Source organism: Micrasema longulum, unplaced genomic scaffold (assembly GCF_059751315.1).
Source record: "Micrasema longulum isolate JH-2025_06_02 unplaced genomic scaffold, ASM5975131v1 h1tg000515l, whole genome shotgun sequence".
Taxonomy (NCBI): domain Eukaryota; kingdom Metazoa; phylum Arthropoda; class Insecta; order Trichoptera; family Brachycentridae; genus Micrasema; species Micrasema longulum.
Window position 1 is genome coordinate 264,273 of NW_028277712.1, and position 25,954 is coordinate 290,226.

Genomic DNA, 25,954 nt, shown 5'->3' on the forward strand with positions numbered 1-25,954 from the left:
GTCACGGAGTTCCGAGAGTTAAGGCGTATTATTATAAAACTGCTAAAAAATTCATTCTTTACATTTTAAGATTTTCAATTCAAAATAAAGTTTTTCTTTTAGAGTCGTACATTCAAACATTCATAAGTACAAACATAAAATCTTTGTTAATTGACATTTTAACTGTCGAGATGAGGTTAAGCCAAAAGAGGTTGATCAATAAGGGTTCCGTAGCCAAAACAATAATGGGAACCGCTGGTCTAGAAGTAAACACGCAAAGTACAAAAAAATGAGTTTGGACATTTGAACTTAAAATGTACTAAATGAGCATTTAATATTTGTCAAAAGCGGGTTGTTACAATATGCATTTATTTATTTATTGATCTTGGTGTATACTGACAGATGCAGAATTGAGAAAGACATAGCGTGACCAAATCTAACAAATACTTGAAGATGGACGCGTCAAAAGCTGGGATAATTGTGGTGCGTGCGTGAGAAGATGTATGAATGCAGAGGAAGCGAGGTCTGTATGCAAAGGCAGGAAGGTTTGTTTTTTATTACATTCTTAAAAGAATGTATGTATTATTTTTCTATTAAATTATGACTTAAATATAAATTCTACTTTATTAGAAATATAATGTGACGATTTAACCCTCAGACTGCTAAGCAGTTTTTCAAAAATCTTATCAGAATGTTAATATATAAATATTTTATCGAATACATTATTTTCCAAACACAGTATGGTTTTAAAAATTAATAACACATCCAAGAAATATCTTCCGTTTCATATATTGCTAGTTCACGTCCAATGGAGTGGAGCTAGATAGACAATACTTGCTGAAATAAACATAATGCGTCACATTGTTATACAGCGGTTGTAATCCATTTCTTATTTAGAAATAAAAACAAACCTTTTAAAATACGGTCTCACTTACCAAAGCGCATTGTTTTAATCATTATTATTGAAACGACATATTATCCTTTTTTTTGACAATATTCTGTCAAACCTACCATTTCCATTAATGCATGCTAAACGAAAATGGAGTAAAATACATCTTGAAATTGGTTACAACAAAGAAAAAAAACATTTTTGCGAAGTAAATATGGAAGTCAAGGCATTTACATGGCTTGTGACCTGTTTAACCGATACTTCAAGAAGGATATGCCAAAAAACAGAATAATCGGCATGCGTATTGACTCATAGGAGAAGATGTATGAATGTGGTGAAAGTGAGGTCCTTAAGCAGATACAGATTGATATGGCGTTCTATCCTCTCTGCCTACTTCTAGGGGAATCGGCATGATCATTTGTTTGTAGAATAGTTACTCCCTACCTAATAAACAGCTAAGACATGTTTATTTTCTGTTGCTGTTCCCATTATAATATATAAACAATTTTTTTGAATAGCTTACTTTTTAAACGTCCTAATCAACAATCATTAGGTTCCACAGCAAATTATTTATACGTGTAATGCACTTTGCTTATTTGTTTATATTCTTAATGACGGAGTTTTCAGGACCTCTTTAGATAAGAGTTTATATATATTTTTTTAAAGGCAACTTTATAAAATTAGTATTCATAATAAAAATGCATCACCATTTTCATAATAACTACATACTATAGCGGGCGGGATTTTTTTTATCAATGATAATTTCAACAACCTTTTTTTCTATTTTTTGTATATTCCCTGCTATTATATCTAATCTAGGTAGTTGAATATGACAAAGGGCATCCCAATAAAATAATTAAAACTACTTAAAAACACATTTATGAGGTATTTAGCCATATTTAAAATATACGTAAAGTACTACAGTTTACATTTTAAATCATCCATAATAATTTTGCAGAGTGAATCTATCTTTTAGTTTTTCCTCTTTTACAGTAAATTATGCTGATCAGTCAGGAAACCGCGGGAAATATTACATAAATATAATCAAACCTAGACCTTATTCATAATAGAATACGCGCAAACCACCACACCACGAAGTGGATATAAATCAATAGTTTCAGAAAACTAATTCCAGAAAAATATTTTATTTTTTTTGTAAGTGTACGAAACTAAAGAATAACAGGTTATATAATTTATTCTATTAAAAAAAAAAGTATTATACCACTGACAGACGGGCGCAACAAGCAGTTCCCAAATTTATTTATTTTTTAGGAGATTATGACATCAGCAACAGTCTTGTTAGAATTTTATGATCCGGATTAAGAACAACAATATATCGTTATTTAGCAGTCTAAGGGTTAAGAACAACGATATATCGTTATTTAGCAGTCTAAGGGTTAAGATAAAATTTATTTTAGTTTTACTATTTGAAAAAGCATTTTTTATTATTATTGATTATATGTTTTAATAAACCCGTACGCAAACAAAAACATGAAAATTAGTATAATAATTAAAAAATCAGTATAATAATAATTTAGGTAGGTAGGAAGAAATTGCCTTAAGGCAATATGCCCGCCCTTATATGTATATATATATATATATTGTATATGTACATAAAGTTTCGAATAAATAATAAATATAATACCTACAACGACGGATGAAATGATATTAATTTCTTTATATAATCATTAACATATTACAACAGAGATGAAGAACAATTAAGAGAAGGTAATATAGAAGTCTAGGCACCTACAGGGCTTATGACATGTCAATGGCTGGTTTAAGTGGCCACTTTACACACCGTGTAACATTCACCATTCTGCCCATATTTGAACATCTATATTCCTTAAATTCTTTCATCTGTTGATGTTTGTGAAGTTAAATAGCTAAAACATTTATTTATGCGGGTGAGATTCATCTAATTGAATTATTTCACCTACATACTAGACAAAGTCTGAAAATGTTATTTTTTAAATTTCTATACTTCTTCATGGACCAGGTGGATTAATCAACAATGTTCTTCATCTCTGTTGTAATATGTTAGTATAAACAGCTTCCTAGGGAGTTGAATCCAGTCCTTGTCTACAAAAATTTGAACAAACTCAACATATTTTTTATATAATCACTTTGTAAAGCGTCCTTGAGGTATTATATTACGAAAATGACGCTATATAAGTTATCAATAATAATAATAAAATGACGAAATATATTATCTAACAATTTTTTTTTAAAACTTGTTATTTTTCCCGATAAATTCTACGCGCATAATGTAGCTGAATTACAAAACGAAAAATCAACGCAAATGAACTATGAATGTATTTATAACAATAATATAGTGACTTTAAAATTACCTAAAAACTACCGATTATCTAGAAACCTATATAAAATGCATTATCTCACTGAAATAGGAGTTAGTACGTAGGTAAATCATGCCCGAATTGTATTTTACAGTAGAGTCCAAGGTCAAATCAGGAAAATTGGTCCATTAGAACATCTGTAGAATTTACATAATGTTCATAATAAGTTTTCACAAAATGTTCAAGGTGGAGGAGAATATTACGCAACAAAGGTATAATAAAATGTATTTCTAATAATACCTAAAAAAACGTACACACGCAGTAAACACAAGAACTGTGGCGTCAGTAACAAGTAACAAGTAACAACCAACAACACGCTAGAGGTGTAGATAAGTTGTATGTATTACATATTAATTTATTAATAGATCAAGTAAAGTCCAAATAAGTGTTTTTGCCATAATATTTTGATTGATTTATGTTGATGTTTGTTCATAAACGGGAATATGATTATTGTAATTAAATAGACGCATAAAAATAAGCATTACTTCTACGTAAAATATATCTATCATGTTTAGAATATTCTTTTCGTTACGTTAACGGAGGGTTTGAATCCTCGCACGAAGTCTGGTTGCACCTCGCAGGCGCAACCTGCGCACATTGAGTTGACGATGTTCTCTGTGTAATCCGTACAAGTAGGCTCTTTCCTCGCATACAGGCCTCGCTTCCTCTACATTCATTCCATACATCTTCTCATGCACGCGCGCCGATTATAATTTACGTTTAAAGTTTTTGCCAAAGCAATAAAAGTGATCGAGTAAAAGTATAAAGCCTGATTAAATATCGGCAGCTTCGTAATCTGTACTTAAACGAAAACATAAAAGAGGGACAGGAGCTAAGAAAGTGTAGGGATCGATCGGAGTAATATCCGGCCCTTCGTAAATACAGCTCAAGGAGGCATCGCCAGTCAGTGGTCGTGGTCGACTCTCGTGTGTGAATGTCATCGTTATTTTGATATAATTTCGCTAATTTTCACAGTATTGCTAATTTCTTTCGATTTTTCCTCGTGTTTTGAGTGGGCGACTTTTGGAGTTCAGAAGATTTTTCCGCTTTATCAGTACGCCATGAATGGCTAGATGGTCAGGGCAAATGTCTACTGACAACTTTCGACTCCACTCTCTCTACTCATTATCATTACTCATATACTCATCGTACAAATACACAATTGAAATAATCAGTCTAAATCAGGGTAGTATCACAAATCGTACCGTTCACACACCAGACTTGCGATCGCTAATAAACCTATCAATGTCGATAAGTTTTATCGATGCTGGTAATTTTATAGACTCGTTACTATATATTTGGCCCGCGTCGACCGTAAACAAACGTATTTAAATCAGTGCAATGAACGCCGAACGGCATACGAAATAAGTTTGATTTAGAGAAAAATAACATCGATAAATGTGACCCAATGACTATGTAAATGGAAAGCTTAGACAATTTTCGATACAAACTGTAGGTATTTTAGTAGTGATAACGCTGCTGATGTAATTTATATTCCATTAGGTTAATTCGTAAACGGAAGGTGGATGTCACAGGAGACAGGAAGTACTTATTGCAAACGAAAATAATAATACGATAGGAAAAAATAAATCAAAACGTCATTTCATAATGACTGGATAATACTAGTTATTATACACATATTGAATGATAAACTCTGTCGCCACCGAGTAATTTACACTAACAATGCTAATGTTGAAATCAATGGAAGATACACATACTATTCTATAGAAAAGAGTAAACATGCAGATGTTGTAAATAAAACTGATTCTAGCTATCATATTGTATAACATGTATTCCAATTTAATATTTTAATGAATAAAAGCCAAGTAATATAATTATCCGAGGATGTTTGATGGCTTTGATTAAAAAAAACAACTTTTAAAAACCTTGCACGCAAATAGCTATTAAAAGTAGTTTTTTATCCTACTATCGAAATACAAAATATACACGTTAGGTTCTGCAGTCAAGTAAGGATTACTCGTGGAAACAAAACACGGTCTATAGAATTCAACGTCCCGAAATGTAAATGTATCGGGTTATTATAAAAATAAAATATATTATATGGTACTTTGCCGAGCTAGGGTATTATTTTTAAAATGCCTTCACTAGCTATAAGTTAATATTAGGACATTCATATACGTATTGTATTGTTTGTACTATTTTAAGACTCAATAATAAAAAAAGAGCATTGAACTTCTCCAGCATCATTTGTGGATCACACAAATTGTTAAATGTTGAAATTATGTAAATAACGTTTTTCATGATTTCAGTAAAATATTAAAACAGGACACGATGAATTTAAGCGAAATAAAGAGATTTTAATGAAGGGCAGTCAAAGGTCATACCTTGAGTTTGAAATCAAAGAATGGCAAGTAGAGTGATGAGAGTGAGAGTGAGGAAGACAGTGGGACAGTAGACATTAGCTGACGGGCGACGTGTAGATAGTACTAAGGAGAAGTATAGCGAGTATTTTGCAATGAATAGAGAACCGAGTTTTGGCACTACGAATGAGAAATGCAGAAAGGTTACCCAACGGATGCGTTCGATACTAGCTCTTTCCTAACATAACTTTTGTTGCAACTTATTAGAAAGGCAAAGTATTCAACCAAAAATCCCGAAAGAATTGATATCAGAGAGCGTCTATGAATGTGTCCATACTGTATACTGTAAGAAGTCAAAGAAGTGGTATGACTGGGTTGATAAAAGCTACAGGATATTGCGATCAACTTATCAGCAATTTAGCCGGCGGGCTTTCAAATGCCAGTAGACTTGTTAACGGTGCAAATAACGACCTTTCACAACTAACAATATACAATGTGGCGATAGACAAATTGCGGTACACTTTCCGAATTGCGGCCTTGGGAACGAAATACGTGGAAATGCCTGACATTTAGACTAAGCTCCGTAACTGGTAATGTGCAATTGCAAATACTAAATCAATATGAACATCGATTAGATCAACGAAACGAGGTGAAAATATAGCACGACCACCAAACATAATATCAGTGGACAACACGCCTACTATATTCGTATTCTAGCGTCTTATATATTGCATGTCAGGCGGGAGTACAATACAGATCAGTCAACACAACCGACTTAGTAAATACGCATACCTGCATGTTGTTGGAAGATTGGCTAACGATATGAAAATAACAAGCACACGCGGAGAATGAATGGTAATAGAATAATTACCCCACGTCGAGAGCGAAGCGCCGAGTGCTGGAAGATATTTAGTACACCACTACACCGCGCACTGGGTCGACAAAAGCGCATCTCGGCGATCTGACAAGATAATGTAAATGAAAGACTACTCGGATGGAATTACAGGAAAGGGAATTATGTAAACGTGGGCAATTGTACAGCGTGTTACCTGTATTATTTATTACGTACGTGGCACCTACTCAGCGCGCGTACATGATGAGTGTGATAAGATAAATTATATGGAGCGCCTTAAAATATTTTTAAGGTAGCGGATAAGAAAATGTCGTGTGCCCATTACAACGTTTTTCAGTGATATTTAATTAATTGTAATATCGACCGGGAAATTCCTAATATTAATTAACCTATTATCACAATCACGTGATTCCCGGTATTGTTATTAGATTTACAATGATTGGAAAGAAAAATGAATGCTGGCAATATTTGTTTCAAGATTAGTAAATACATATTTGGATCAAGAAGGGTTGGTATTTGGATACATAGCTTAATTCAACGCGTTCGGAAAGGAAATAGCATTGTTCACGCGAGCATACGCGTACGAGTAAGAAACCTGTATTTTGTATTATAAAGGCGGACGAGGAGTGAGAACTAACGCCGCCACGGAGCACGTGGTGGAATACAACACAACAAACTGACGAGACTTATTGCGATCGAAGATGTTTAGTACTCTGATTTGATAAAATGCGAATATTTTCATGTATTACAAGTTGAGGCGTCTACGAACGCGATTTCGTGGGAATTCGATAAGCTTTTAAAGAATTATTTACGTTTGCCATATATAAAATAATTTTCCATGTTAGTAGAGCGAAAGGTCTCTACCGCCGGCCGATAAGCGGTTAACAGCCAATACAGGTGAAGGAGTAGAATCGCGTGGCAAAGCGGAGAAGGGATACACAAGCGTAAAATAATAATACCTAGTTTATATTTAACTCCTGAGTCGAGTCTACCGCCACTGCGAGCGGCGAATCCTCGCTCCGTGGTGCAGTAGGGTCTTTGGAACACCAAATAAAATTAGAAAAGAAAACTATTTGCTCCTCGGGTGATCGAACATTCGCAAATAACAAACAGGTCCGTATGGTCGATCGTCGTACTTACACGAGTGTATGCACATTTCGCTACGGCTGCGGCCGGGTCCATCGCGAATATTACTCCCAGAGTCGCGGGTATTCGGCACTATCAATCGGGGACACGATACTCCCGGGGGTGGCGGTTATCCAGAACTTGCGAAGGCGGACAGTCGCCGGAGTAAACAGTGGAGTTGCGTCGGGGAGCGACACGAGCGGGCGCGGCGCGTGCGACCGAGTGCGGAACAGTACTGAGTGGCGAGCACGTGGTGCGCTCTACCGGTGGCCGACGTGGCTCGGGCCCCCGCCGCCGCCGCACGTCGGGGCCCCGCCGTCCCGCGCCCCACTAGCGGCAGCGGCTGTCAGACCACGCAGTCGAAAGGTGAATTCGATATGACCCATTTATCACTTCTAGTACCGTAAATGCATTATCGCTCTCTACTCGGTTAAAGCGTTTCGATATAAAGACGTGCGCATTCGCTAGATTCGTAACTCCGAATTTATATACATAGATACGAGCGCACGATCGATCCGATGAGCACGGTGATCGAAATGACCACCGAGTCACGAGACTTGTCAACTCAGTCGAGAGTACTCGGGGTTTGAAGAAACCTTACGGCGAGGTGCCAGAAAGGAAGACACCGGCGATGTTTATCAATTAGCCGACTTTGACCTTCCCTGGACACCTATGAATGGAGGGAATAAAGAATCGCATTTATGTATCCGCAACATGACTACGAGTGAAATCTCTGTATGCGAGAGGTAAACTACGGTAATTCCAAATATTATGTAATTGAGTTATTCAAAGGAATCATCACGCCGTTTCTCCGCAAGAATAGGCAGAGTATAGAACAAATTGAAATATTACTATGTGGAAACCAAATTGTTCGTCCGCTATTACGCGACGCGGTAAATAGCGGTAACTCCTAATTTCTTTAACAACGAAGACAATTAATTTTTTTATTATTGTAACTCCACACCACCAAATTAGGGTTAAGGACTGTAAGAAAACATACAATACTCCCAAAGATTTTTGAAATGTGTATTTTTGTAATGTCATATACAGAACATCAATCCTAGCCATAAACTAGCGAACATCTACAAACTAGGTAGTCCATAATAAGACTACGGTAAACATATAAAAACGCCAATATTCATATTTATTGTATAAACTTAACGAAAAATTTAGATGGCCAGATTAATTTGTAGTAGCATAATATGTACCACTATGCACGGATAAGAGTAGGTAGATGGCTTCATCCGCCTCTTAGGGTGATCTAGGAAAAGTGTTTCGATACGTAGGTTTTCAATTTGATATTTATTAAAATATAAATAGCCAAGCGAGCCACCGCAAGCATCCAATCTGTCGAAATCATAACAGTTTAATACAGTGATGATTTAGATAATATATTGTATACCTCCCCTCTGAAGGATCGACTTCTGTTGCCCTGGAAAAGAATAAATAATTGCGAATTTAGTTCATAATTTGATTCCCATCGTGTTTTTTCATTTTTTATATTTTACAATTGTATTTGTACAAAGGAGTTGGCAGCCGATAGAGATGCAGATGCGTGGAGACTTTGTGGATACCATATGCTCCGACTAGTAAGCGGACATGGAATGATGATGATGATTTGTATATACACTATTTGTTCTGTTTCCGGGCGGAAAAATAATACCGAGTGTGAAAAGAATCATAACCCTGGACGAGCGTTTTTGACTCGACGGCTACTCTACTACCATACATTCACGGAGACTGGACCGCTGTGCACGTGCAAACCGCGAGCCCGCTGCGTGATATCGCATGATTGGCCCATTTCACACCACGGCAAAAATCTACACGGTATGATAAAATACAATACGGTGGATCGGTATTTATTGTTTTAAAATTATTTGTTTATTGAATGCCTAGCAAACGCAATAACCAGTGATGACCGCCATGGAGACCACCTAATCTACAGTCGATTTCCTTTTGCAGGATTTTTACCCGAGAGCACTCGCTAAATTTAAATAATGATTTTGATTAAATTATCATTACAATCTCTTTTGCTACATTATTTGAATCGGGCTGTGGTCCCGTGGCCAGTGTTGCGGACTCACGGATCAGAGGTCCGAAGTTCGAACCCCACTTTACCCCAACTTGATTTTCATTTCCTAAAAGAGAGATATTTACAACTCGTTGAAAATGGTCACCCAAATTGAAATATTTGGGTAAATTATAAGAACGCTAATATATAATTTTAAAAATAATATATAAACCGTTGCGTTTTTATTGATATTCTTATTAAAATCATTGACTATCGAGTTTTATAAAAAAAAACGAAACATATAAATATTATCAAATTTAAATAGGTACTGACGAATCTAATAAATATCAATCCACAATAATTTTACCGTGCCGTTTAGATTAAGGTATGTGTGAAATGGGCTTTTTTCCGTAGGGTATCAGGCGGCTGGTTTGTTTATTTGGAAATTCTTGGAATGAACAAACTTTAGGTAATAATGAAAGAGGTAATCGACGGGAGATAAGTTCACCTCGTCATGTGTAGTGGTTGGAGCAATCGCCTACCATTCTCGAGGTCCTGGGTTCGATTCCTGGAAGGATGGACGGGAAATATTCGTTTTAAAGGACGTTCTAAAATAAAATTTTGTAGCGTAGAACTACCTTTGAAACAAATATATCAAGTCCACCCTGTCAGGAATCGAACCTAGGACCCCAAGCAAGGTAGGCGAATACGCCAACCACTACACCACAAGGTCGACTTATCCCCACTCGATTTCCTTTATCAGGATTTTAAACTGAGAGTACCCATCGAGTCAAAAATGCTCGTCCATTGAAGAATATTCTCACTGCTTTTGAAAACAAAATAATTTAGAGGTAAATGTTATTGTGATAATAGTTGAAAAAATATATTCTCACGGCTTATTAAAAAAAAAATTGAGGTAAATATTAATACATATATGGAGATCATTAATTTTCAGTTGAAATATTAAATTTTAACAAACGAAAATGACCGTGATTTAGCGTTGATACCACGATAATAAGGCTCAAACTCCTAGGCGCGAGTATAAGGGACAGACGCAATCAATAAATTCTGAAGTATTAATATTATTGGTAGAAGATTGGAAGAGATGGAAGAGAAGAAAAAGATGTTGAAAGGAGAGTGAATGCGGGCAACAAAATGAATGGAGCACTAAGCACAGTAATTGCTAATAAGAATATGTCGATCGAAGTTAAACTGGCAGTGCTCAACGGAGTTTTAGTCTCTACACTTATGTATGGAAGTGAAACATGGAACTGGCAGAGGAAGGATGAAAGCCGAGTGAACGCGGTTGAAATGCGATTTCTTAGACGAATGTGTGGGAAATCAATGTATGACAGGGTTACGAATGATGAAATCAGGCGAGTGTAAATCTGAGCCAAGTATAATTGATAAGATTAAGAAAGGGTCTCTGAGATGGTTTGGTCACGTAGAACGAATAGACGACGAAAAAATGGTAAAACAAGTATATATGGCAAAAATGAACGGTAACGTGAGACGAGGACGACCAAGGAAGACGTGGCATGATCAGATAAACCAAAATCTTAAGTCTGGTCATGTCAAAAGCAGACAGAACCGAAGGGCATGTATGACAAGATGTATGAATGTGGGCTAGGATAGACATGTGTGGCGGTCCATTCTCTTTGCCTACCCCTACGGGGAAATGACGTGATGGTAGTAGTAGTAGATTGGTGAAAAACTATAACTGGATGTATTTCCTAACCTTTTCTTGTCGTTTTCCCTAATAAAATAAAATGTAATAGTAAATATTTAAAAATAGTTGGTAAAATTATTTAAACGTTATTAAATGTAGTATTTATTTATTAATTTATACATACATTCCATATTTTACAAAATGGCACAAAAACACTGGCAAATTCTGATTGAACTAGGAGTAGGCTCAGTATATGAAGTGTCGGCAAGCCAGAAATATTAGTATGTCTAATGTTGCAATCAGTTCCTATATGGGAAAATGCCTGTTCTAAGAAACCGATTTGTTGCGGCAAATATGGTTGTCGAATATGTTTCCTATAAATAAAAATAATATTGAAGAAATAGAAAAACAGTTATAGCCCAAAAGAGAAGAAAAAAAAGTAGTTTAAGTTAGTATAAAAATAAAATAAAATATATATATGCACATACAATAATACAATAAATTTACAAATGATTCAATGGGATTACATAAAATTTAGATGACTATCCTCAGTAAATTCTCAGACTCCTTACTTCCAATGTCTGTCAACCAAATCGTAATTCTTTTTTTCAATACTGATGGTTTATCATTATTGAAAAAAGAATTACATTACATTTATCATTTAGACAACGTGAATATCTACTCGCGGCATCCTCAGTCCTCAGCCACAGACACGGCTACATCTACAGCCCACAGCACGGCATGCACAGATCCAGTTATTAATCAGATTAATATTATCGGATAAAGCGGACACGAATTAGAAATGTGGATTAAGACTAGTCTATAGAAAGTAGAGAAAAAACGCTCCAGATTCTGAAGGCTTCGCGATATGTCGTCAAGTTATATAATACTTGGAGGTACGGCTGGTACGAGTGAAACTACACTGGCACCACGCCCAGTGAATAAAACGGATTATAATGTTTTTAATTTTGTATCATTATAAATATTATGTTTCGTGTAGAAAAATGCAGATTACGTAACGTGGAATGATGTCATTCGGTTATTACAAATCAAAGATCACGTTATCACACGTTACGAACAACGAAATTTCGATATATCTATAAAATTTTATCCAAGAAGACAATTTTAATAAATGAATCAGCCATAAAGCATGTGCTTGGAACGTACCCGCTAAAATAAATATTATTTCAACTGAAGTTATTTCTGTATAGCGACAGGAGCGCAAGCTTTCTTAGGAATTAATGCTGCTATTTGCTTAATCCGAGTTTTATTAAGGTCATTCGACATAGGCGGCCACGAATGTTTGAAATGAAATTTGTGGGTATAATATTGAGACTATAAGAGTAATTAGGGATTCATCGATATTTATTTGCCGATGTACTGATATAAAAAAAAATATGCTGAAAATTGCCGTCACATGACAATAGAGGATTGGAAAAATGTAAATTTAACAGATCATTTAATACAACATTTTATGACCACAAAAAGTTTTCACCAACCAATAATTTGTTATTAATTTGGCAACAGGTTTGTTTCTCAGACAAATCAATCGCACACATTTTAAGTGACAAATCCCAATTTGTTTAAAGACGACCAGGGCCGCGATTACAATGAGAAGTTAAGGACGTCATACCTTCACCATGACGGTATAATTGAAGAAAAATTCTCCCGAGCAATTACGAAAATACACTACCGACACCCCCCACCTTCAAGTTTTGGGTCGGTAGATGCTGTCCTATTAATATATAAGAGTATCTAACCGTAAAAACATTGCCACCATAAAAAATATTACATTTTCAGAGTGTGCTATTGAGATGTCAAAAGAGCCGGCTTTGTAATACCTCAGTAGATAAATACTGATTTGAGTTAGGCATACCGTCTTGGTAATTGTCAAAAATCTTTGAAGTGGCCACATTTTGTCATAGAAGTCCATTTTGATATATTAATGAGACCTATATTAAATTTTAATGTAGAAAGGGAGGCGGAGTAAATTTTCGGTGTCATTTGTTGGTTGAATTCGATCATATGACGTCGAGATGACAAGTCGGTAGAGCATACCTAGGTAGATTGAGATATTAAGGAAGTTAAGTACAATGTCTCGGTATGTATCGATGAAGATAGCCTTTGTAATTGTCCCCCTGGCGAGAAGTTTGATAACGACAGTTTGCGGAAAGAGTGAGTGAAAGCACCCTCTCAACATGTCCGAAAACCGTTTTAAAGACCATGAGTCTTCCTATCGGTTTTGCTGATACTTTTTGTCCATAAATAAGTTACTTTTGAAAATGTAAATAACTATTTGAATCGAATTTAACTCTACTGTTTTCATTGTGAGTTAGGCAAATCTTATGGAAAGCTTACGTCGGCCATTGTCATTCTTCCTCGTGACAATATTGCAATTACACGAATGGTAGCAAAAATTGTGGTGATGCGGAAAAAGATGTCGAGTATAACGGTGTGGTCAGTAATCAGTGGACATGGCACGTGACGTTTGTGTGTATATTGTTGAAGGGACCATGCGCTAAAGACTAGTATATCAAAGTACCCGACACAAGACTGCTACTGAATTTGTATATAAAAATTACAAATGAATGGACACAAACCTAAAAAATATTTAGAAGAATGTGTCTGCGTTTATAATAAGTTCATCCACTATAATTTCTTCTCGCAAACCGTGAACACGAATGGCATATTAAAAAAATGCTCGCGGCGAGATCTAGATATCGCTAGCCTAAAGCAACAATGAGATAAACCCGAAATATCCGATTTTGAGATACACATGCAGATATGTCAATAAATTCATGTTTTCAAATAATAAAATATTCAAATTCAAATTTATTTATTCACAAAGTAACATAACAAATGACAAAGGATTTAAGACGTTAAATCGGAACTTTATATCAAACCAAGAACCCTTGAGCAATGGTTCGACATTATTAAGGTATAATACTCTCTAATAGCAAGAGTATTTGCCTCTTAAACATAGTTTCACTAATGTGAAAGATGTCGATCTCCAAAGTGATAATGTTCAGCTGCTTTGAATGCTCTTCCAATCGGCATGACCAGAGGCAGGTTGGTTCTGGAAACCGGGAGGTAAAACAGTCTGTGCTGACGCTGTCGGAGATAGCCATCAGGAACATAAAAATTGATACTCTCTAAAATGGCCGAGTTATCGATAAAACCCCTTAACAGTCTGACAACAATATTGAAGTTGGATAGTTGACCTGTGTGAAAATATTCATGAAAGTATTCATAATCTACTTTTGATCATTGAATTCCGTCAGACCCTTCGCACACCTCAAAATCCGATTATCTGAGAATAGGTTCTTCAGATATATCTCGCTGTTGCTTCGGGCTAGCGATATGTCTTTCGTCGGATATTCGAATGTTGTTTAGCAAGAAAAAACTAGACGGAGACCGCGATTTGCGAAATAACGGATGGAAGATAGAAAAAACTCCACGGTTCGTAGGTTCTTCTCCCGATGGAAGCTCTAGCAGAGAGCAACTTTTAATATAAACATCAAACTTGCGCTCTGTTCAGCACGGGAATCGTGAGTCTAGATCTTACGCCATAATGTAATGTTTCACTAATGCTTAAATAAGTACAACGAGAAAATCGTTCAACAAAAAACGATGCAATAAATTGCTAAATACCTATATATACGATTTCTATACCGTAATTATTTTTTAAAATACAAAATTATAATTTGCTAAATTAGGGTAAAAGTCTGTAAAGTTTATTTTCACTTTCTCAAAATCTATTTTTTTCCGATTTCACTATTCTCGTATACCTCTTTTCGACTAATACTGCAATATAATAGTTCTCAGTAGAGAAGCGCGATTTCTGGCCATTGGAGGTGTTCACACAAAGAAATTCAGGTACTAAAGGGAAGGTAGGGAAGTTATAACTGCGTACCGAGAAATGCAACGATGCACGATGCACGACGCCCGTTGCACACCGAGTGCTGGCAATAACCTTGTTACAAAGGTTCCGACGCAATATTTTCCATGTATATTATTACACATTGCATTAAAATATAATAGATAAATGTAAACGAAATTGTTATGAAACCGCGATAGGTCCGGGTCGATGGTCCGACATGGAGGCAGAAAATTCTTTCAACTTCTGTATTATCATAACGTTTTAATTTCTAACTGTGCCGCGCTCCGCGACCGAGCACGCGTATGCGCTAACTACACTATACTATTTACCAAATAAATCGGCGTTCTTACTGACAAACTACTGAAAAACTGACATAAAGTGCTACATGGGAGGTTGAACTTCGTACTTACGTTCGGACGTTTTAATTTTTTATGCATATTTTAGATAGGTAAATATTAAATTATTAGATACAAACTACGAGGAGCTTTCAGATTGCGAGGTTTAGTAGGTGTTAAAAAATAATGCGCATTCTAACAACTTAAATTCAATGTTATCAAGATAAACTATTACGTGTACTACGCAACGACGGAAAAGCAGTTTAATGTTTTGAATTTATGTAAAGTACGCAGGTTAATTTAACCTTGGAAAGGTTTAAAGGCCCGAGATAAGAATGATTTTGATTTATCTACGTAATTAATTAGGTATGTAAACAATATTCTACACAAACAAATCTTTTCGAACTGTCCCGGAATAATCATCATATTTTGATCCGGGGCTTTAGCGCAAATGAAAAAAATAATTTCTCTCGAATAATTACAGATAGACTTATTTTAATACATACCGATTAAAACGCTAATCGATTTATTGAGTAAGAAAAAGAACAGTATTTTTCCAAAGCCATCAATGAAGTATCTACTACGTGTAGTGTACGTGGGACATCGATAGTAAGTATCGGAACTTGCAGTATAATCGATTTGTCTACTGTCACGAGAGATGACGTCACTCGGATAGTTTGGATATTCCCATCGTGTCGTGAATCGGCCGCTGCGGTTCTCGAGACCGAGGCTACACTCGACTACCGCGAGCTGCGAGCTGCGAGCTGCAAGCTTCAGACTTCAGACCAGAGGCAGAGTGAAGAGCAAGAGAACCGAGTACCCATTTACTGTCGACTGTTCACTATTCACTACTCGCAGCTGAGAGAATTTGGCTCGCTCGAGAGCAGGGGGTCGATGGACGGAATAACTATTGCTGTAATATAATTATTTTTAAATCCAATCAAGCGATGATAATTACCCAAGAATCTTATACCATTAAAGATACAGGTAGTTCAGTCAAAAACAAACACATTTTGCTTAGGGGGTGGATTCAAGAAAAAGGGCAACAGGGCGATTTGGAGCTAACTTACAGAGCAAAGTAACATTCATTGACAGTACCTTCGTTTATTTCACATTAAAATGTAATAATGCATCACGAACTGCAGTTTCCCAACATGATAAAATAACTATTTGTCGTACTCTGAAGCGAATATGGATAAAGAGAAAGTATTGGAATCATTTTTTCAAAAAGTAGGAAAATGGTCATAAAATAACTTGATAAATATACTAGAAAATAAAAAAAAACCGTTGGTAATTATTGGCATTAGAACAATGGCGATTAATGCGTAACTTGCGATATTCAGTAATCGAGTTGTCCAACGTTCTGTCAGTTTGCGGAGTAACTAAGGAACTAACATCCGTGATGAAGCGGACGAGACTTTCTGAACCAGGGTAGAACTAGGAAATACTCCGGAACAATATTTTGGATGACACCTTTACACAAATTATAATAATGGTTTATTGACAAAAATTACAATTTCTTTATCTACTGAATACATGCTCTAGTAATAGATTTATCTGGATTATGTCTAGTCTGTCTAACTAGGTACAACCTGTTTTAAGGCAGACATTTTTATGCAAAAATAAACAATAACACGACTACCTACTAGTTAATTTATTATAAGGTTGTACTATATATATATACCATTTATTATTTTAGAATTTTTTAAAGTAAGTTTTCCGATTTTTATTATTATGTAAATAATATTTTAATATCATTATCTAAGGCATTATCATTATTTTAATATCATTATCTTTAATTAATCGGTACAGCGTATCTTGATATTTATTTTAGTACACTGAAGCAAGATGAACAGGTCCAGGGCCCCGATAACAATGGGAAGTTAACAGAGTTATCTTCGACTGTCTATAAAGAAAAAACGATATTTGTGTACAAAAATGAGTATATTTGCATAAACATTTTAAGTGTCTTCGTCGGTAACCTATATTTTTATGTTTAAAATAAAAAAAATGTAGGCGTATTCTGCTTTTTATACAGAAAAATTAATTTTACTTTGTAAATAAAATTGGAGATAAATGTTAACTTGCCAGTGTAATCGGGGCCCTGGAACTATGAAAGTAGGCATGGTATGCAAAGGTGCAAACGAAGTGGACATTTGGATATAAATATTGAAAGGTATGAAGGTATCAAATCTAGTTTCAGGTTCTTTCGTATTATTTTTATGAAATCGTCGCTTCATAAGTTGACCAGTATAATAAAATGTCATATTATTATAAAAAAATAGTTCTGTATGATATTAATTTATTTACATTTATTCAAACTGCACCGTTGTTAAAAAATGTTTGTTCGACGTGAAATTTTTGTTCTAAAGGTGGTTCAACATGGAAATATATCGCTGCTCCTGAGTTGATTGGGGCAAATCTTATTAACATTTATTTATAGCCTTAAGTTCGTCACTGTTTGAAAGTGACATCGATCTCTGACAAGCGTATCCATCCCAAAGTATTTCCTAAATCAAAAATAAACATTTTTCACAGTTCTCGCTTGAATATTCTCGATTTCTGAATTGTTTATCGATGGTTTCGTAAATTATTAAGCATAAATTTAATTCAGTATTTTTTATATTAAAAAATTTCTACAAATAAAAGATTGAGAATGTTGCTTAGTGACTATATTATGCTGATTTTTTTATTGATAATTTATAGTAACAGTAACGTAATTAAAAAATATATAAAATACAATAAAAATATAAAATACAATAAAAATATAAAATACAATAAAAATAAAAAAAACAAACTCATAATTACATTGTGCAGTCGTTCTCAATATGATAAAACAACCGTTATAAATTGAATATTAACTACGATGGGCACATAATTTACGAGTAGGTATTTATCTCCCATTATTACACAAACTTTGTAGTCACCCAAGTATCCTTCATAATGTACTAACAACAAATCTTCATGCAGTTTCTCCGCGAGGGTAGGCAGAGAGGAGAGAACGCCATATCTTTGCACATAGATCACGCTTCCTCTACAAACATACATATTCTAGTAAATGACATGTCCGTCTACAAGCATTTGTTTGTCCTTTCTTGATCTTCTTCGTTTTTGGCATCCATTTTTTATTTTGAAATACTATTTTTTTTCCAAAATGAATCCCGCTTACGCGAAAAATAAATAAATTAAGCAGCTAATTAGAGTACAAAAATGTGATTTAGACTTAAAAACAGAACTTTCAATGCGTACGATTTAAACTCCAACAACAGATTCATCTTACAATAATCAAAACCTAAATTTGCACGAAAGACAGCAAAATTCTTAATAAAACAAACCGGTTATTTCTATTGAATTTGTATGATTTTAATTCAAATATGTATTTTATGTTTGTTGTGTACAGAACGACAACGTATATTATCGTTAGTGCTTCTTACGATTATATACATCGTTTGTGAGTATCAAATAATTTTCGTATGTTACACATTTAATATTTTACTTTACGTCTTTTATGAAGTATAACATCGTATGTGTATTTTTACAAAAACCGCAAAACATTTTAAGTTTTTTGTTAGTTTATATGAAAAAAGATAAAAAAATAAATATGGACACCATTTAAAAAAAAAAAGTCAGTATACGAGTATATTTAGATTTATACTGCATAAAAATATCTTTTTTGATCGTAAAAAAAAAAGATTTATTCAAAATATGCACATGAGTTCGAAATGAAAAAGTCCCCCCACGAGTTCGAAAACTCATTCTATTTAGCCTGTCAAATATAAAGGTTCGTGAAAAATATGAATTCAGGTCATTCATGAGATTGGCTACAAATGCTAGATCGTGATAGTGAATAACTGGCGCAAGGTGTTTGAGACACAAAAAGTGGGGTCCGTAATGGAACTTATTCTTTAGCAAAAAATAAAACAGGTTCAGTGGTCAATTCGTCATCAATTCATTAAAAACCGAGACAGCGAGATACGAGAAAGTGGTACTTTCTTATGATGTTTAATATTAGTATTATTATTTAAGTTGGTTTATCAAATTCGTAAGTGGACAAAAACTGCGCATAAGTTTCAATTGACGCACCCAAATCAGTATATTAATTATATAACTACTTTTATTTCAATATAAGTTACAAATGAAAAATAGTTGGTATACTGCCACTTATTTGAAAACATAAATCGAAAATGATTTATTTCGTAAATCAACTTATTCGGAGGAGTAACATCAATAATAATGATGATATAATAACTTCAAAATCGGCATTTGTGAGTTACCCACCAAAAATGCATTTTTTATCCTCCATAAATGCTACAAATAGACAAGTCATGCATTCAAATCGTCATAATATGATTTATGTAATAATGATGATGGATGAATAGATATATAAGATGAGAAGGATAAAAAAGGTGAGAATTTAAAAATACTTATGCATTTTCAGTATTTTAATAGTTTCATGCTGCATTTTGCATTTGAACTGTAAACGCTGATGATATAATCTTTACACATTCAAAATTTATCATTATAAAATGAACAAAACTAGGAAATAAAAAGTTTACTTACCAATATAAGACAACATTTATTCTCATTAACTTCTAAGGTTTGGAAAATCGTTTTTAGTAGATATTTCGGGAAACTTGATACAGAAAAAATACTCATTATGTATTCTTGAGGTAATATTTTAACAATTTGAACAAATTAATTTAATCTAATCTTAAAATATGCTAAACTAAATGGGATTATATTTAAAAGGTGAATGCGAGCAATAGAAAGCGGAATTTCCCCTCGGTGAGTACGCTCTACGTTGAATTTGCGATACTCGTAAGAGCAAAATAATTAAGTGCCTTTTGTAATAGCACTATTTGAAATGCTGGGAAAAGTTTTAATCCTTAGGGCCTAACAAGTGTCGGAGTTCCTAAATTTTGAATATGATTTTAATGTTATAAAACGGGTACATTTTTTAAATCCACATTATAGCAAAAACAACACCAGATCATTAATCACAACATATCGTATAATCCATCCGTGTAAATTTAGCTATAATGTAGGTGATTAAATTACGTGAGTCAACTCTACCTTTCATTTAGATTTCAGGCGTAGTGTTCAAAGTCATCGTGAAAACGTAGCAAAAGTTGAGGGCTGCGATAGACTGCCGTACTTGGTTTTGCGGCTAAACTTTGCGCCATGCTACTTGAGCGTCGCCGACGCGACGCAGTACATCGCCGCGCTGTGTCTATACTCGATACATATTATTTCCTTCTTGTATGTGGACATGATATTATTTTTCTATTTGATTAAACCTTGGAGATTTATGATAAAATTATATGTGGAAAAAAATACACCAAAACTCATATCTACAAACATCTTTAAATGTACTAGATTAATTTTATCATATTCATATCATGATACTCAATTACCTATATGTATATTGGCACCATCTTATCGCGTATATATTGGAAATGAAAATTTTTCAAGTAGGTCGCAAGATTAAAATGGGAGCTTATGTTTACCATTCTGGAAGCGTTTGAATAATATCTTATCGTCTTATAAATAACCCTTTAAGTGCTGAGTAAAAACAACAATAATATTATGTATAATCTCATTATATTACTAAAACCTTAGGCATTTGAACAAAAAAAATATTTTTATAAAATTTTCCGGTACAATAATAAAAACTTGATAAACATACTAGGAAAAATAAATTAGGGCAGGAACATCTAATAAATAATTGTGAGATCACAACGACAAAAACAACGATTAATTATAACGGGAAGAGAAAATAAAGAAGGTAATAGTGAATAAGTAATAATTATGAACGATATGAATACAAAATGTACATTGTTTTACACATATAAAACAAAATGTTTTTGCGTCCCTAAGGACGCCATTTGTTGAAGGGTTGGTTAGGGTCGACAAGGTTAAAGGGTCGGAAAGTATATAAAAAAGACATCAATATGATAACTTAGTATGCAAAACATTTCAGATTCAAATATAAGATCACTTGTAGAAGTCGAGAATGGAATTTACAAACTGATTATAATTGCTGATGTTATCGAAATTCACGAGCATCGCAATGTCGCGAATACATAAAATTATCGAAAGGTCTATTAACCCATTCATTGTAGAGATAATAACAATTACTATAATATTTTAGACTCACACTTTTGTACACATCTAAAAATAAATACCTTTAAAAAACTTTTTATCGTTTTGAAGTTCATCACAGGCGGATACAATTCGCTTAATAAATTTTACAAAATGTCGCCGCTTGTCTGAAATTATTAATACTATGCATAACAATGTATGTGCAAAACAAACAGATACAGTATCAGAATGCACTAAAGGAAAACAATGTTGCTTGATAACTCTTATGAACTTTGAGATAGAAACATTATGCGGGGAAGAAAAAAACAGATGATTCGATGTGCTTCTTTTTTAAAATGAAGTGTAAGTACCCCACTACCTACCACTTGCTTTGTACCATATACATATTCGATTTGTGTTTTTTGTCGAAGTGAAATAAAAAACTACTAGAATGCTTTCGAAACCGGAAAGACCGAGGTTTAAAGGTAATTTGAAGTATTACAAGAGTTTGTTAAAAAAATTACTTCTGGAAAATTTATTTCAATTTTAAAATACATATTCCGCCCCGACAACAATTTATATATTTTTTTCATCTAAATTCTTTACGATTATTGGAAATAATGCATTATTATGTAAGGCAATGTAAAATTGGCGTAAGTATAGCCTGTGAGCTCGCCAATACATGACAGATGACATTAACATAACCATAGAAAAACATAGCAGTTGAGCTCTCAGAAGTAAAGCAACGTGAATGCAGCAATGCTTGAACTACATGTCAATAATATTCTAATAATAAATAATATTATTTGGCCATACGGAACTTTAAAGCACACCTTGGTTTAATTACTAATAGTATTTTATCGGTTAGGTAGGTGTATTTAAAAAAAAAAATTGCGTACCTGAAAAAAGCACAAATAATTATGTTTTTGTAAATGATGTCAGTAGCGACACTCAGAGAGTGGCTTTGTGACGTTTTGACATTTTTTATAAGAAATTCATGGCGTAGCCGAAATACTGTTATAAAAACGAGGATGTTTTTGTTGATTGACGTTAGCAGGCGCTACCCAGGGGCGACTTTGTGACGTGAGAAATTATTTAAAAAAAGAGATTCATGGCGTAGCCGAAATATTGTAATTAAAACGAGGATGTTTTTGTTGATTGATGTTAGCAGGCGCTACCCAGGGGCGACTTTGTGACGTGAGAAATTATTTAAAAAAAGAGATTTATGGCGTAGCCGAAATATTGTAATTAAAACGAGGATGTTTTTGTTGATTGACGTTAGCAGGCGCTACCCAGGGGCGACTTCATGACGTGATGAAATTATTAATTTAAATATTTTTTTTCATTTTACATAGCGTAGCCGAGATAAGAAATTGCGTGGTGTTTCGAAATTTAACCGTGTAGGTAGCCACCTAGTTACAATATTATTTTTGTATTTGTATAACTCCTGTTTTATAATGTTTATGTATTTATCGCTATAAGAATTAAACTAAAGATAGTTTTTACTTTTAATCGCTATCCGTTTTTTAAATTATGTTTGTAACACTCAATAATATTTATTTTTCAAGTATTCAATGTTATTTTTGCATTTTAATTAATATTGTTAATATAAAGCGTATTTTTATTTATTCGAATTTACTAGACTGTTTTTATTACAAAAAAATAAAAATGCATATTTCTCTATGTATTTTTCTGTTATAAACAATCTATTAAAATAATACACATCAAATTTCCATTGTCTGTTGATTTTATTTGCAATCTTCTTTTTTTTCGATGGTTAAAACTCTAGGAAATTCAAAGACAATAAAATTTTTACTGTCATATATTGGCGAGCTCACACGCTATACATAGCCCGTAAAATTATTACGTGTGATCCAAATGTTTTTTTGTTGTAAATAATGAATAATGCAAACATTTGTAATAATTTTGTCAATAACGAAGACTTTCTTGAAAGAATAACTGAATTTGTTCTACATAACAGTGAGGGCTAGTTGCACCACAAAAAGTTATATTAAAAAATAAAGGTGTTATACAATTGTTGGGTTTTCGTCAAAGTGGGCAAAACTCGGTTGCTTTGTTCGACCTTTTCACGGAACCCACATTTTGTCCATTTGAACAAAAACGCAAAAAGTTGTTTTTAAACATAGCTCATTTTGGTGCTACCGGCCCTAAGTTTAATATATTAAGATGCAAATTGGGGACTGACGATGATAATGATACATTACGAATTTTGGATTTTTAATGCCGTTTATTTTTACTTCATATAATTTAAAAAGGCACAAAACGTTTACATAGGAATTAAATAACCCATAAAAATACAAGTAATCCTAAACGGATTATAAAAACACTGAAGAGGCAACTAAAGGTGGTATGCAATATACATTTGTGGGCAGGTATTTTACGGCGATTTAATGAATAGGTGCACGATGTGAACCGTGTGCCGTGAAAATGAAGATATAAAATTGTAACTTGGGTAAAAGAAGCGCTTTGCTAAATTGTGACATCCCTATTAACAGATTAGAGCAATTTTATTCATTTGACATTCACTGTTTGTTATTGTCAATAAATTGTACATTTCTGCAAATGAAATGCCATGGACAATAAACTTTAAAATGCGATAGCAGTTGTTTTTAGCATCTTTTACACATGTTTTGTTGGGATTATGTACGTGTTAGCCTGGGCCTCGATTATGGTGGGAAGACAAATACGTCATACCCTCCACCTTGACGGTATAGTTGAAGATAAATTCCCTCTAGCGATTATAAAGATATACTACCGACTCCCCACCTTCAAGTTTTGGGTAGGTACATCGATATGAATCAAAGGGAAGCGTACGTCACGGTACACATATCTACGATCTAAAATGACATAGCTTTAATGAAGTCTTAGTTGAAGATAAAAGTATCCCGACTGGCTACAAAGATATAATACCGATACCCCCACTATCAAGTTTTGATGCAAGTACATAATTTTATATCGACGATTCTAGAACCCCTCGATACGTTTATCTACGCATTAAAAGTGTGAAAATTTTGTTCCACCGAGCAATTTTCTGCATTAATTATGATTTATTAAAAATTTTAATTGTTTTGAGGTTGGCACTTTTTCTCTTAAAAGCCCATTAAAAATATGAGAGAGAAATAAGTAAGTTTTGAAGTCGAATTAAATTCCGACATAATTGTCACTTTAATAAAACGAACGCCTAGATGTGAAAATAATGTCGCTAGGTTCTCTCCTATTAACAAATAAGAGTATTTAGGCGTCAAACTCTAAAAAAACAATTTAGTTATTTTAGTTTTTCCATCTGTTTTATTATCTTTCCGAGTGTATGTATCGAGACGTTATAGAAGCCGGCTTTGTAGTCGATCGGTAGATACATACAGACGATCGTTAAGCGTACCGTCTAGGTGATTTCCGAAAGTCATGCAAAATTCATGTTCAAGCAAGCATTTTTTGCTGGAATTGGGATTTATTGGAGTTTATAATCGCTTTGAAGTGAGCACTTTTTATTACAGATGCCTATTTAAAATATAAATGAAAACTATTTTAAATGTTAATGACTTAAGGAACGCGGACTAATTGTTTGCGGTCATTCCATTGGCTTGTTTCGATCATATGATGTCGATATGACAAGTAGGTAGAACATACCGAGGTAAGATACAGATAGTACAGAAGTCAAGTAAACCGTCTCGATATATACAGATGAAGATAGCGTTCATAATCGAGGCACTGGTGGTGCGGTTAGAACACGCGTTTTAAATTATCGACGAAAATTAAAGCTCACAAAAGCGGAAATACTAGAAAGTATCTTGTTTGATGTTGAACTGGTTTTGTAAGATATCTTGTGGATTTGTTTTTGTGCCATCAAAATACGCTGAATCTCTAGAATAATAGTATTTTTTTGCAAGTGAAGCGAGGCGAACAGTAGAGCGGTGCTTTAAAAAAAATCAATATTAACATTTGTCACAAATTCCATACATACTTAAAGAAATCACAAGTCGATGACCGTGTGTTATGGTTACAAGGCTTCCAAAGTATAGACCCCCCATTTCGAAATGTGACTTAATGATAATGTGCAGTATAGCAGTTTATTAATATTAGATATTGGATAAAACCAATATATTTAATTACTACCATTACGCCATTTCCCCGTAGAGGTAGGGCGAGAGGATGGGCCGCCACACATTTCTATCCTGACATACATTCCTAGCTTCTTCAACTTTCATACATGCTCGTCGGTTCTGTCTACTTTTGACACAGGCAGACTTAAGATTTTGGTTCATCTGATCAAGCCACACCCTTCCTTGGTCGTATATATTTGTTATACCATTCTTAACAAGACCGAATGTAACATGAATAGATGATTAAATTCTAGAGATATAATGACAATTTATAACGTTTTAGCTGAAGCAAAAAAAAGTTACAACATATTTTTAACGTAGTTTCCCTTCACT

The 25,954-nt window shown here is 34.1% G+C and overlaps 1 protein-coding gene across 4 annotated transcripts in view; it reads right to left on the reverse strand.

The window, feature by feature from the left end:
- The window catches only part of spoon (A-kinase anchor protein spoonbill), a 54,548-nt gene that overhangs the window by 13,664 nt on the left and 14,930 nt on the right, over positions 1 to 25,954 (reverse strand). Inside the window, exon 1 of one of the 4 annotated variants that reach the window (XM_088227623.1) lies at positions 7,540 to 7,761. The exons of 2 other annotated variants lie outside the window; for them this stretch is intronic. The gene's annotated coding sequence lies outside the window, so the exon portion shown is untranslated. Of the gene's footprint in view, positions 1 to 7,358; positions 7,762 to 25,954 lie in introns of those variants that run through there. One more of the 4 variants, XM_088227626.1, reaches the window with a different exon arrangement.